This window comes from Xenopus laevis, chromosome 2L (assembly GCF_017654675.1).
Source record: "Xenopus laevis strain J_2021 chromosome 2L, Xenopus_laevis_v10.1, whole genome shotgun sequence".
Taxonomy (NCBI): domain Eukaryota; kingdom Metazoa; phylum Chordata; class Amphibia; order Anura; family Pipidae; genus Xenopus; species Xenopus laevis.
In genome coordinates this window covers 38,306,607-38,319,888 of record NC_054373.1, presented here as the reverse complement: position 1 = coordinate 38,319,888, position 13,282 = coordinate 38,306,607, and positions in this window count along the sequence as shown.

The following is a 13,282-nucleotide window of genomic DNA, read 5'->3' as shown; positions in this document are numbered from 1 at the left end:
TTCAAGTCATATCGTTTTTTCAACCCATTCTTGGTAACCTTCATTTTCATATGGGCATAATCTCCGCTTTAGTGACGATGAGCAAATTAATTCTCCAGTCATGGATTCTCGGAAAATTCACTGTGAAAAAGCACCCATAAGAAAAAAACGCCCATTGACTTTAATGCATTTGGAGAAAAAAATCACCATACGAAAAAACGCCCATTGACTTTAATGCATTTGGAGCGATAAAAATTGTTGTTGTAAAAAATTGTCACATGTAAAAACCACCATAGACTTCAATGTGTTTCGTGAAATTTTGTTGTTTCGCAAATTTTTTTGATAATTCAGGAATTTTTTGGCAAGGCAAAACGGGACAGATTCACTCATCACTACTCCTCTTCATTTTCCTGGTGGACAACCTATAATTTCTCAATCGTATATGACTTCCTTACTCCTAGTGGAATGAAGCGTTTTACACCCTCCAAGGATTTACTAAAGCTCCTCAGAGTATTTTCATTATTGTCAAACTGAACATTTCCTCTGATCTCACAGCCACAAATTGGCCGACATTGGAGGACTATTGTTTGAATCTCACTTTAGGCTTCCAATGTGCTCTGAAGGGATTATCTCTCATTTATATTTTCAGTTAATAGGTGGATCCAAATGTCACTTCCAATACATACAGGTATAGGCAGCAGTCCCCAGCAATCACTAGCAAATAACGTTGTCCAGTCACCTGTTTAAAGGGATCCTGTCATCGTAAAACATGTTTTTTTCAAAACGCATCAGTTAATAGTGCTACTCCAGCAGAATTCTGCACTGAAATCCATTTCTCAAAAGAGCAAACAGATTTTTTTATATTCAATTTTGAAATCTGACATGGGGCTAGACATGTTGTCAATTTCCCAGCTGCCCCTGGTCATGTGACTTGTGCCTGCACTTTAGGAGAGAAATGCTTTCTGGCAGGCTGCTGTTTTTCCTTCTCAATGTAACTGAATGTGTCTCAGTGACACATGGCTTTTTACTATTGAGTGTTGTTCTTAGATCTACCAGGCAGCTGTTATCTTGTGTTAGGGAGCTGCTATCTGGTTACTTTATCATTGTTCTTTTGTTTGGCTGCTGGGGAGAAAAGGGAGGGGGTGATATCACTCCAACTTGCAGTACAGCAGTGAAGAGTGATTGAAGTTTATCAGAGCACAAGTCACATGACTTGGGGCAGCTGGGAAATTGACAATATGTCTAGCCCCATGTCAGATTTCAAAATTGAATATAAAAAAATCTGTTTGCTCTTTTGAGAAATGGATTTCAGTGCAGAATTCTGCTGGAGCAGCACTATTAACTGATTAATTTTGACAGTATCCCTTTAAAGAATACATCGTAATGGTTTTTATGGGGAATATGTTTGGTCAAAGTTTAAGACTTTCAATTCATTACAGGTATAGGATCTGTTATCCGATATAATTCATCCTTAAGAATCAAAACCAGCCTATTGGGTTTATTTAATGTTTAAATGGTTTCTAGTAGACTAGTAGGTATGAAGTTCCAAATTCTGTAAAATCCCAGTTTCCAAGCATTCTGGATAACAGATCCCATACCTGTACTACTGTTGTTTTCGAACAATAAACATTATTTACTGATCGGTTGCAATGAATTTCTAAACCTGGTGCAAATTGGGTTATAACTTTTATAAAATTAAAATGCTTTTCCCTTTGATTACATTATCACATAAAAATGAGGAGCAGGGGATGGATACAACAGTAATTACTGGAGGAGTTATACAGCTTTCCTTATAGAATTAATACTAAATTTGTACAAAAGTGCCTTATTAAACTTCCGGAAAAAAACCATTTCCTTTTTTTCTAGGCATAATAAATGTTAAACATTTTGGAGAGGTGCAACTGATTATTCCTTGTTTTCTGATGTCTAACAAGGATTATAGGATTATCTTGTCAGTGAAGCAGGTATTTAAGAGTTTAACTTGCTAAGCAACAGAAATTTCTAAGGTTCGGTTGTGAAATCACAGCAGAATAGCAGCTTTTAATTGCTGAGTAGTGACGGGCGACTAAATTTGCCAGACACAAATTTTCGGTGAATTTCCGTGTTTTGCCGCAAGCGAATTAATTTGAAAAACTGCAGCGACAATTTCACCTGCGAAAAATCAGGCGCGTCAAAAAGTCAGCCGCATCAAAAAATCTGCCGTGGCTAAAAAATTGAGGCGTGTCAAAATTGTCACGCACATAAAAATGGTCACGCACATAAAAATTGTTGCGCGTCAAAATTATTTGGTTGCCCATTGACTAGTCGCGCATATAAAAATTGACGCTCGCATCAAAATTGACGAGCCTCAAAACTGACACGTGTCAAGATTATTTTGACACCCATTGACTTAATGTGTTTCGTGAATTTTTCGCGGTAAATTTGCAAAACTGCACAGATTCGCCCATAATTATTGCTCAGTTTACGTTTTGGATGAAATATAGATTTAATTTTCTTGGATTGGTTATAGGGATAAGTGGATGTTTTCACTTGATACAGTTTTCCAGTGAAACTGCAAATTTTGCCACAAAACTGTACTGTATGAAAATTTAATAAACTGGCACTAAAAGTTTGCCAGGCATTTTGTTTCTCCAAAAAAAAAAAAAAAACTTTTGCCAGAAAAAAAACAGCATGTTTGGAAGAAAACAACAGTGGAAAGGATATTCTCTAACATAGGGCAATGTATATGCTGTTGCAGAGTGAAAAATGCAACATAATCTCAGGAGATTGCTTAAGGAAATATGTGGGTATTATTATGGATATCGCATTAAATATAGTAAACAAATCTGTAGGGAAGCACAAAAACAAGCCACTGCTTGTCAAACTTGAGTCCTTAAAGGTGCAGAGTATGATAAATCTTGAATTTCAAATTATTTCGAGTTTTTTAATGGCCAAAACTGTCAAATTAGACTAGGGAATTTTTAAAATTCTATTTTTAAAAAATTCTAATTCAATTTTCGAGATTTATCATACTCTGAACCTTTAAGAACTCAAATTCCACTATTCGCCACCTAAAACCTTCCGAATTGATGTTTTAGTGAAGGGAGATGTCCTGGGATAAATTTGCAGTTGTTTGCACCTTTCCTGACATTCGAGTTTTTTTCGGAGAAAAAAAACTCGAATCAAGTTTTTAAAACTCGAATCCAATTTGATTTAAATTAGATTCAAGTTTTCCAATCGATCCTATTCACCCAAGTTTTAGAAATTAGATTTTTTAAATAAATTTCGATTGGTCAAATTTTGAGTTCATGGGAGTTTATGGGAGTTTTTAAAAGTGCCTCTAAAAATCCTTCTAGAAGTGCTCTGAATCCACACACGGTATTTGGCCAAATCTTTTGAGGAGGATTTGATATTCATCCAAAAATTACAGATTTGGTCAGCCAGTGCAAGTCTTCCTTTATTGGAAATTATTAGTCCCAGGCCTTTGGTTTAAGGATTCTGTGCCCCACCTCATAGTTAATAATTGACGGTACAGTCTTTACATCTTCCATTAGCAGCTGCGGAAGTTGTGTGTATTGTGAATGATTTGTGTATTTCAAAAAGCATCAAACTGCTTGGCTAAAGAAGATTTTTTTTTTTTTTAAAGAAAAAAGTGCCCTTCCTTTGAAATAGGTTCCTGGAGAGGACACTGGCATGATATTGAAAACTAACTAAAAAAGTATTAACGTCTGCTACTGCCTACTGGTTACACCATATCAGCAGGCATTTTCAAACTATGATAAGAATTCTGAATATTTATGGTTTTGAAGAAAATAACTGCTTAGTTTGCTTGAGGATATCATTTCTACCTATGATATGCTACAACACAGTACAAATGTTCTTTTTTCCTGTCATGGGACTGAAGGATACTATGGCATGGGCCAATTGGTTTACTCTAGATCAGTGATCCCCAACCAGTAGCTTGTGAGCAACATGTTGCTCTCCAACCCCTTGGATGTTGCTCTCAGTGTCCTCAAAGCAGGTTCTTATTTTTGAACTCCAGGCTTGGAAGCAAGTTTTAATTGCATAAAAACTACGGGGCAGACGTATCAAGGGTCGAATATCGAGGGTTAATTAACCCTCGATATTCGACTGCCGAATTAAAATCCTTCGACTTCGAATATCGAAGGAATAATAGTTCGATTGAACGATTAAATCCTTCGAATCGAACGATTCGAAGGATTTTAATCCATCGATCGAAGGATTATCATTCGATCATAAAATTGTTAGGAAGCCTATGGGGACCTTCCCCAGAGGCTAACATTGGCCTCGGTAAGTTTTAGGTGGCGAACTAGGGGGTCGAAGAAATTTTTAAAGAGACAGTACTTCAACTATCGAATAGTCGAACGATTTTTAGTTTGAATCGTTTGATTCGAAGTCGAAGGCCGTAGTCGAAGGTCGAAGTAGCCAATTCGATGGTCGAAGTAGCCAAAAAAACATTCAAAATTCGAACTATTTTTCCTCTATTCCTTCACTCGAACTTAGTGAATGGGCCCCTAAGTATAGTGTCAAGTAGAGCCTCTTGTAGGCTGCAGGTCCACATAGGGGCTACCAAATAAATAGCCAATCACAGTCCTTATTTGGCACCCTAAGGGATTTTTTCATGCTTGTGTTGCTCCCCAACTCTTTTTACATTTGAATGTGGCTCACGGGTAAAAAAAAAGGTTGGAAGAATATGAATATGTTCAAAAATCATCTCCTGCCCTTCTAATCACATACATAGCAAAACCAGCAATACAGTTGTATTGTATATGAATAATTTGACTCTATAGTTACATGTTGGACTAGTTTTTCATCAAGATTTAGCCACCAAATATGGTGCTACATGTGGCCATATGAATATTTAGCATTTGAATGAATATTCTATTAAAAGCAGAGTACCATAGGAAAAATAGTAGATTCTTTGTGGCTCTGCTTTGTACAAGAATATACTGATAAAGTAATTTACATTTTCCCTGGGAAGAAGTGGAAGAACACAAATGCCCTGATTTAATGCTTGAGCTGTACAATTTGGTATAATGTGGACATGGACAGTGCAGCATCAGAGAGTGCAGGTCATCCCTATCCTTACCACCTACTCTCAACAGGGTTGTGTTGCAGTCTGCATCCTCTGCCGCTCCCTAACTCAAGCATCTAAATCACACACACACAAGTGAGGGGATAAGTAGGCAGTGGGAGAGTGACACCTATATACCACCCCACACCCGCCCGTCTTAAATAGAGTACTTCTGGATGAAGATAGAATTCTATTCACGGGTGTAGCCAAGGAGTGTAGAGACCTTCAGCAATTTTACAACAGGGAAATGCAATATGCAGCTGCATCACTCCCAACTTTTACACTTATCATAAATGCCCCCTCATATCTGCATTTTTGCATGGATTTTAATTGGAGTAGTCTGCTTCCCAATAATAGGTTTGAAGAATGATGAACGAGGGAAGCAGAGATCAATAAAGATGCTATGATGAAAGCTGGAGGGAGTTAAGGCACTGCAATATGCAAATGAATGTCTCCTGATTTTCACATCACATAAAGAAATGCATTTTTTATAGAGTTATTATTAGTGATGGGCGAAAAATTTGGGAAAAATCTTGAAATCAGAAATCGTGAAATGCTACCGTTTACACAAAAAATCATGATATTCTAACGTTATCACGAAAAAATAGACCAATTCGAACGTTTTCACTAAAAATTCGAGCAATTCGAAAGTTTTCACTAAAAAAATCAAGCAATTCGAACTTTTTCACTAAAAAATCGAGCAATTTGAACGGTTTCATGAAAAAACAGTGAAAATCGGAAATTGACGCCGGAGAATCTACTTAACTACGTGCTTTTTACCGACAAAATGGTCAATATTTGGTACTCCTACCTGGAAAACACTAGGGGGGTTATTTATCAAAGTCCGAATTTATCTCAACATTTTCTGCTACAAACTCTGATCAAATCCACTTGGGTTTTTTACGCTTATTTCTTATCAAATTTTCCGCAAAAAAATTGCTATGCAGGAAAAAATCTGATTTTCACTAGTATTTTGTACTTTTTTATTGATTTTCATGATTTTTTCGTAATTTTCAACCGAAAACTTGGGGGTATTGCCCGAAACCCAGCGCACATCAATAAATCATTGGGACTTCTCCCACTGACTTATATGCAACCTTGACAGGTCTGAGATGCCGGATTTTCAGATTCTGACTTTTCCATCCTCGGGGTTTAATAAATTCCGAAAAATTCGTGATTTTTTTAAAAGTCAGATTTTATAAAAAAAAATCATGAATTTTTCGTGATTTTTGCATTCGGAGTTAAGTAAATAACCCTCCTGATGTACCTGGGGGAGTAGAAAATCTCTGTTTCTCATGTCACCCATAAATCTTACAGGTATGGATAGAGACACAACCACCTTCACTCTCTTCAAAAGCAAGTTACTTCATGTGTTTCATAGACTGGCTAGAAGCCTAACTTCCAAAGGAAAAACATACACATTTTTTTTAATGTTTTTTTTTTTATTGACATATTAGACCAAAACAAACAGCAATCAATTTTATGTTGTTGCCAATATACTATGTACTTTGAAACAAGGTCATTATTGATGTACTTCTTCAGAAGGGCATTCCCTTTACTGTAGTTCTTTCATTTGAATAGTTTTCTCTTTACCGAAAATATGAATTTATTATATACATTGCACCCTGGCACAAACGACAAAACTCAGTCTTTTCGTTGGCAGTTTAGTCACCTAGTGGCCCCATAAATTCACCATGCACAAAGAGAAAACGTTTCCCCTGTATGCTGCAAATCTAACCAGATTAAGAGTCAGCACTGCAGGACTCGACTCAGAGTTGCAAACAATTTGCAGATGTCATTAGGGCCTTATGGGGGGGAAGTAATAAAATTTGGTAATGGAAAATATACTCAATGCAATGTTTACTTTGTTTAAACAGTTTTTCTGCTGTGCAAATTTAGCGTAGCGTGTCGTTTGTACCAATCCACACTGTGTTTCATAAAATGTCTTAATTATACATTAATTATTATTGCACCAAAAACTGTAACTTTTTAAGCAGGATTTAAAAAGTCCAATAAAAAATATTACAGTGTGAAATGTAGTTTTTTTTTTTAATTTATTTCATTGATGACTTTTTTTCATTCGCTCAGAGAGGCTTTAGCAGCAGAGTCGGACTGGGCCGACGGGACACCATGAAAAAACCAAGCGGGCCCAGGCACTTTTCGGCCCCGCCGGCCCAGACCCACTCCTGCACTCCCTCTTTTATCTGCTGCAACTCCGGAAAAACTTCCAAGCGTGCATCTGCGTCACTGCGCGCCTGCTTCCATGCGCAAGCGGAGGGCGTGCAGGAGATATCCACGGCTCAAAATAATTTGCAGCTGGGGGGCCTGGGGATAGTGCATGGGGTTGCAGGCCGGGTGGGCCCCAGGTCACCCAATCCGACACTGTTTAGCAGCAGAACATTGCACTAATATGGCATCTATTATCTGGAAACCTGTTATCCATAAAGCTCTGAATTACAGGAAGGCCATCTCCCATAAACTCAATTTTATTCAAATAATTTAACATTTTAAAGCATATTTCCTTTTCTTTGTATTTAAAAAACAAAACGTTGTACTTGATCCCGACTAAGATATAATTAATCATTACTGAAGTGAAAACAATCCTATTGGGTTCATTTCATTTTTTAGCAGATTTAAGGTATGGAGATCCAACTTACAGAAAACCCATCCAGAAAACCGCAGGTCCCATACCTGTAGCTGCAGAATCACAGACGACCTCTTGCATAATCAGAACGTCATTACTCCATCATCTTATAATAGAAGGTGGGATAACCATTTGCCCATCAGTAAATGGGAATTAACGGTACAGTAAAATATTGAAACTACACTATTTTGCTCTAGATAGTTTTGTTTCAAACACACTGGATTTCCACTGTCTCAGTTGTAACTACTTAGCAAAGTATTCTGCTTGCTCTTTACAGTCTTCTCTTAATTTCTGTGCCACACACAGGTCTGAACATGTGAAGAGATTCTCATGTGACATTTATCTTCCTTTTTTTTTACATGTGTATTCATCACACGAGGCTTCGTCTCTGGCTGCTATTTCAATTTCACTCGAGGCAAGGTAGTACAGTGCTACATGTCGCTGCATGAAAAAATCACTGATCTTTTTCTCTTCCTTTTCAGCGATGAAGCCTGGATCCCACCATGCTAGACTGGCTAATATTCCACAGAGCATTATGCTTTACCTGGGAATGAGTTGAAGCAGTTGAATGAAAACGTAATATTTGTTGATCTAAGTTGATCTAAATATGTGGAATCTCATAAATAAATATCATATTAATGCACCGGGTAATGAAAAGCAAGCGTCAAAACTAGTTTTCCTTCTGTGCCTAAGGGAGAGTTTAAGATACTTTCTCCTTGATATTCTAAATTAAGAAATACACCAAGTAACCATGTTTAACTAAACTTCTTGAAATTATTCTTTCATTAAGCAATGAAATTAACAAAATTTTGAAAAAGAGTGTATTGCATGAGTATTCATGTTTTTTTGTAAAATACTTTGGAGTCACATGTTCACAAAATGATCACAAATTTACTAAAGAACCTTACCCCAAATTAAGGTAAACTCCCCATTATGGCTGTTCCTTACTATTTTATTTTTTGTAGCTGCCAGGCACCACCCAGCCGGGTGTCAGTATCATGGGAAAAGTGTCTCCCAACCAAAGCATTCACCAACAGACTGGCCCTACCCCTACTGTACATATATGTATACAGGTATGGGACCTGTTATCCAGAATGCTTGGGACCTGGGGTTTTCCAGATAATGGATCTTTTGGTAATTTGGATCCACATGCCCTAAGGCTGATAAAAATCATTTAAACAGTGGGGGGCAGATTTATCAAGGGTCAAAGTGAAAATTAGAATTAAAAAAATTTAAATTTTGAGCTACTTTTTGTGTACTTCGACTAGAGAAACGTCCAAATTCGGTTTGATTTTGAAAAATATTCAAATATTCTCTTCAACTTTGACCATTCGCCATCTAAAACCAGCTGAATTGCTGTTTTAGCCTATGGGGGACCTCCTAGAACCTATCTGGAGTCAATTGGTGGACTTTGAAAAATCAAACTTTGTTTTGGAAAAAACGTTGAATCAAATTCGATTGAATACGATGTTACTTTGATTCGTACGATTCTAATTCAAATGAAAAAGGCCAATTCATCCGGAAAAAAACTTTAAAAATAAATTTAGGTTGATCTTTTTTTATTCGAAATTCTACCCTTAATAAATCTGCTCCTAAATAAACCCAATGGGATTGTTTTGCCACCCATAAGCATTCAATATATCTTAGTTGATACCAAGTACAAGGCACTGTTTTATTATTACAGAGATAAAGTAAATAATTTTTAAAAATCTGAATTATTTGATAAAAATAGAGTCTATGGGAGATGGCCTAATGGATAATGGGTTTCTGGATAATGGATCCTTTAGCTAGCACAATATATATTCTGTATTTCCAATAGAAATGTCTATACTTTGGGCATCTGGCAGTTTTTCAGTTACAGCTCTATAAATCTCAGGGGCAGATTTATCAAGGGTCGAATTTCGAGTTTATGGAAGTTTGTAAAAACTCCCTTGAACTCGAAATTCGAAAAAAAAGATCAAAGTTTTTAAAAAAAATGCAAACTCAAATTCGACTCGTGTTTTTTCACCAAAAAAAACTAGATTTTCAGGATGTCTGAACTCCAAATTGTTTCCAGGACGTCCCCCATAGGCTAAAACAGCAATTCGGCAGGTTTAAGGTGGCGAATAATTTTTAGAAATGTGAATTATTTGATGAAAATGGAGATGGCCTTCACATAATTCTGAGCTGTTGAGATAATGGGTTTCTGGATAACAGATCCCATACCTGTATTTTGAAAGTGAGTCCCTTCTTCTTAGCTATGTAACATGTGTCAAATCTATTATGCGTCTTTAGGACTTTTCATATGCATCTTGCATGGCTTAAAATAAGTCAAATACACATGATTTGCCTTTATTAACCTAGCGAAGGACTACACCTTATTTTACCCCTTTCATTATATCGAGTGGAGCAGGCTTGGACTTGATACTGGGAAAAAACCCAGTGGGCCCAGCCGACCCAGACCTGCTCACCGCCCATAACACTGCATTCTTACCTCAACCCCGGCCCCAAACGTGGCAGCAATAAGATAAAATAAGGTGCACGGCCCAGAGGTCGGAGGGGGTTCGTGGCTAGGTTGGGTGGTAAAATACCGGCCAGGTGCAGTGTCAGACTGGCCCGGTGGGACACCGGGAAAAAACCCGGTGGACCTCGACCCTCGTGGGCCCCCGCCGGGCCAGAACCCTTCTCCAGATATTTAGAATTTCCGCGCCGAGCGGTGATGTTGCGCATGCGTGCCGAATAGCTTGTTCACTGAGCCGACGCGTCTTAGTAGGGGGGCGGGGGGCCCCTGGACAGCAGTCCCGGTGGGCCCTGGGCCCCCCAGTCCGACCCTGGCCAGGTGGCAACCCTAGCTGAGTCTGATCCCTGAGGAGGCAGTCCCGGTAGGCCTTGGACCCCTCAGTCCGACACTGAATTGGAGAACATTGCCTAGAGAGTCAATCGGGGGAATCTAAGTCGGTAACGGAAAAACTATTCGCAATGTGAAAAGCTATGCCTTTGCGTGAACAAATCTTGCGAGAATTTAATATTGCTTTGGCAAACCCGGAAACTGTATAGCGACCACTTCAGACAGTGGAAGACCGTTTCTGAATTTTATAGTTTTCCCCAATGCGCAGTAAATGTAATAAAACTTCTTACTGAAAAAATCGTTATATTTGCTCCAAAAGATTGCGACACTTTCAAGCACTTCTTAAAAGTGTGCAATTAAAATTTGCAATGTAATAACAGTTTAAGGAACAATATTACATTGTGAGATGCGGATTTTTATTCTTATTGGTGCGAATTGTTTTGCTCTTTGCGACTTAAATTACATTCCCCCCAATAACCTCAAAGTAAGTAAATAAACTCACTTCAGTTGCAGTTTGATCCACAGATTTTTCGACACATTGCCTCCAGATCTATGGTACTGCTGTCAGGTAAAGTGTGGACATGTGCTGACCAATGACCATAATGATGCCTTTATTGGCTCACTAATTAGTTTACTTTTGTGAGTTTTCAAAGGTACTTTGTTATAGAATAACATGAACAGCCAGTCACAATACATTACATAGATGGCAATGCGAGATCTTCATACCTCTTTTAATTAAGGTGCAGGTGTAAATTTCATTATTACAGGTATGGGAATCATTATCCGGAAACCCATAGTTCAGAAAGCTCTGAATTAATGAATGACTACAAATAAAGCAATTTGTTAAAAAATTATTTCCTTTTTCGTTGTAATAATAAAACAGCACCTTGTACTTGATCCAAACTAAAATATAATTAATCCTTATTGGAAGTAAAACCAACCTTTTGGGTTTATTATATGTTTAAATTATTTTCTTGTAGACTAAAGGTATAAAGTTCAAAATTACGGAAAGATCCCCAGTCTGGAAGCACCCAGATCCCAAGCATTCTGGATAGCAGGTCCCATACCTATATATAATATTGTTTACTTATGTTGAACTTATACAGTGTATTTCGCCAATGTTTCAGAAAGTTGAATTTACCACTTCATTTTCTGCTCTGCCTGTGGGGTCTCTCAATGATACATTAAAAAAAAAGAATCACTGTTAAAAGGACTATAGGGTATCAGAAAAATCTATTTGGCCTTTGTGTGTAGGTATATTTATATAACACACAAGAGCCATGAATCTCCTGTCAGTTATATCTTTATAAATGGGGCTTAGTGATGTCATTTCTATCACTTGACTCAATGAAACTTTATGATAAATTAAATACCCCCTGTTGTATAATATGAGGCTATTAGAAGTCACCTTGGAGCTCTATGACCTGTATATGGGCATGGAACTCCTCAGTGATTTACAATATTCTTATATTTTACAATAGGGCATATTTTATTGACTATAAATAAATGTATATACATCTGCACAGATCTATTAGACATCTCAGTCATATTCTGTTTGGCTAGGTTAATATTTGGTTGTATTAGTTTGATTTGTCTGACATAAGGTTCCTATCAAGGCTGTCCCTATAGACCAGAGTGACAAGTTGCATGAGTTTCTACTATTACAACTTTTACTCTGTGTTTCCCAAGAGTGCAAGGAACATCATGTCTTCACAAAGTTTCACTTTTGTTAATATGGAAGTCAGGAACAGTACAAGCACAAATATTTATACAAGGCTGCCTATTGTGGGTTGCATGTGCCTGTCTGATCCATTAAGGACATTGGACACTGCATGAATGTAACATAATGATAATTGTCTTTATGAAGGCTTTCCCTATGGGACATTAAAGCTTAAATACAAGCTAAAGCATTCGAAATAAACAGAGGCAAGAGTAAATATAACAAACAAAAAGCCACACTACCAGTTGGACTGATTTAAAACAGAATCCCAGACTGTGACAGAAGAAACTGTAAATTACCGATTCCCTAAATGCAAGTCGTAATATGATGAATGTCACCGTTCCGAAAACATTCAACAGGAGTTTTTAATTATATCCACAGCTACTTGGCAGCATTCCATCCAGGTGGCAGATTCTTGTGTGTTCAGTGAGTCGCTCATAACGAGAAACTTACACTTATGTGTAAAAAAAGGCAGATTTGTAACTATTTCACAATTCTTACTAATTTTTTTTTAGTAGAATAACAATTGTTTACATTGTTTGCACACACAATTTACTTAGCTCGAGTGAAGGAATAGAGGAAAAAACAACTTCGAATTTCGAATGTTTTTTTTGGCTACTTCGACCATCGAATGGGCTACTTCGACCTTCGACTACGACTTCAACTCAAATGATTCAAACTAAAAATCGTTTGACTATTTGAAGATTCGTTAGTCAAAGTACTGTCTCTTTAAGAAAAAACTTCGACCCACCTAAAAGCTGCCGAAGTCAATGTTAGCCTATGGGGAAGGTCCCCAAAGGCTTAGCAATCTTTTTTTGGTCGAACAAAAATCATTCGATCGATGAATTAAATCGTTCGATCGAATGATTTTTAGTTCGATCGAATGAATAGCGCTAAATCCTTCGACTTCAATATTTGAAGTCGAAGGATTGAATTTCGACAGTCGAATATCAAGGGTTAATTAACCCTCGATAGTCTACCTAAAGTAAATTTGCCCCTTAATGTCTTGGATTGGTACCCCCAATGAAAAATATTTTA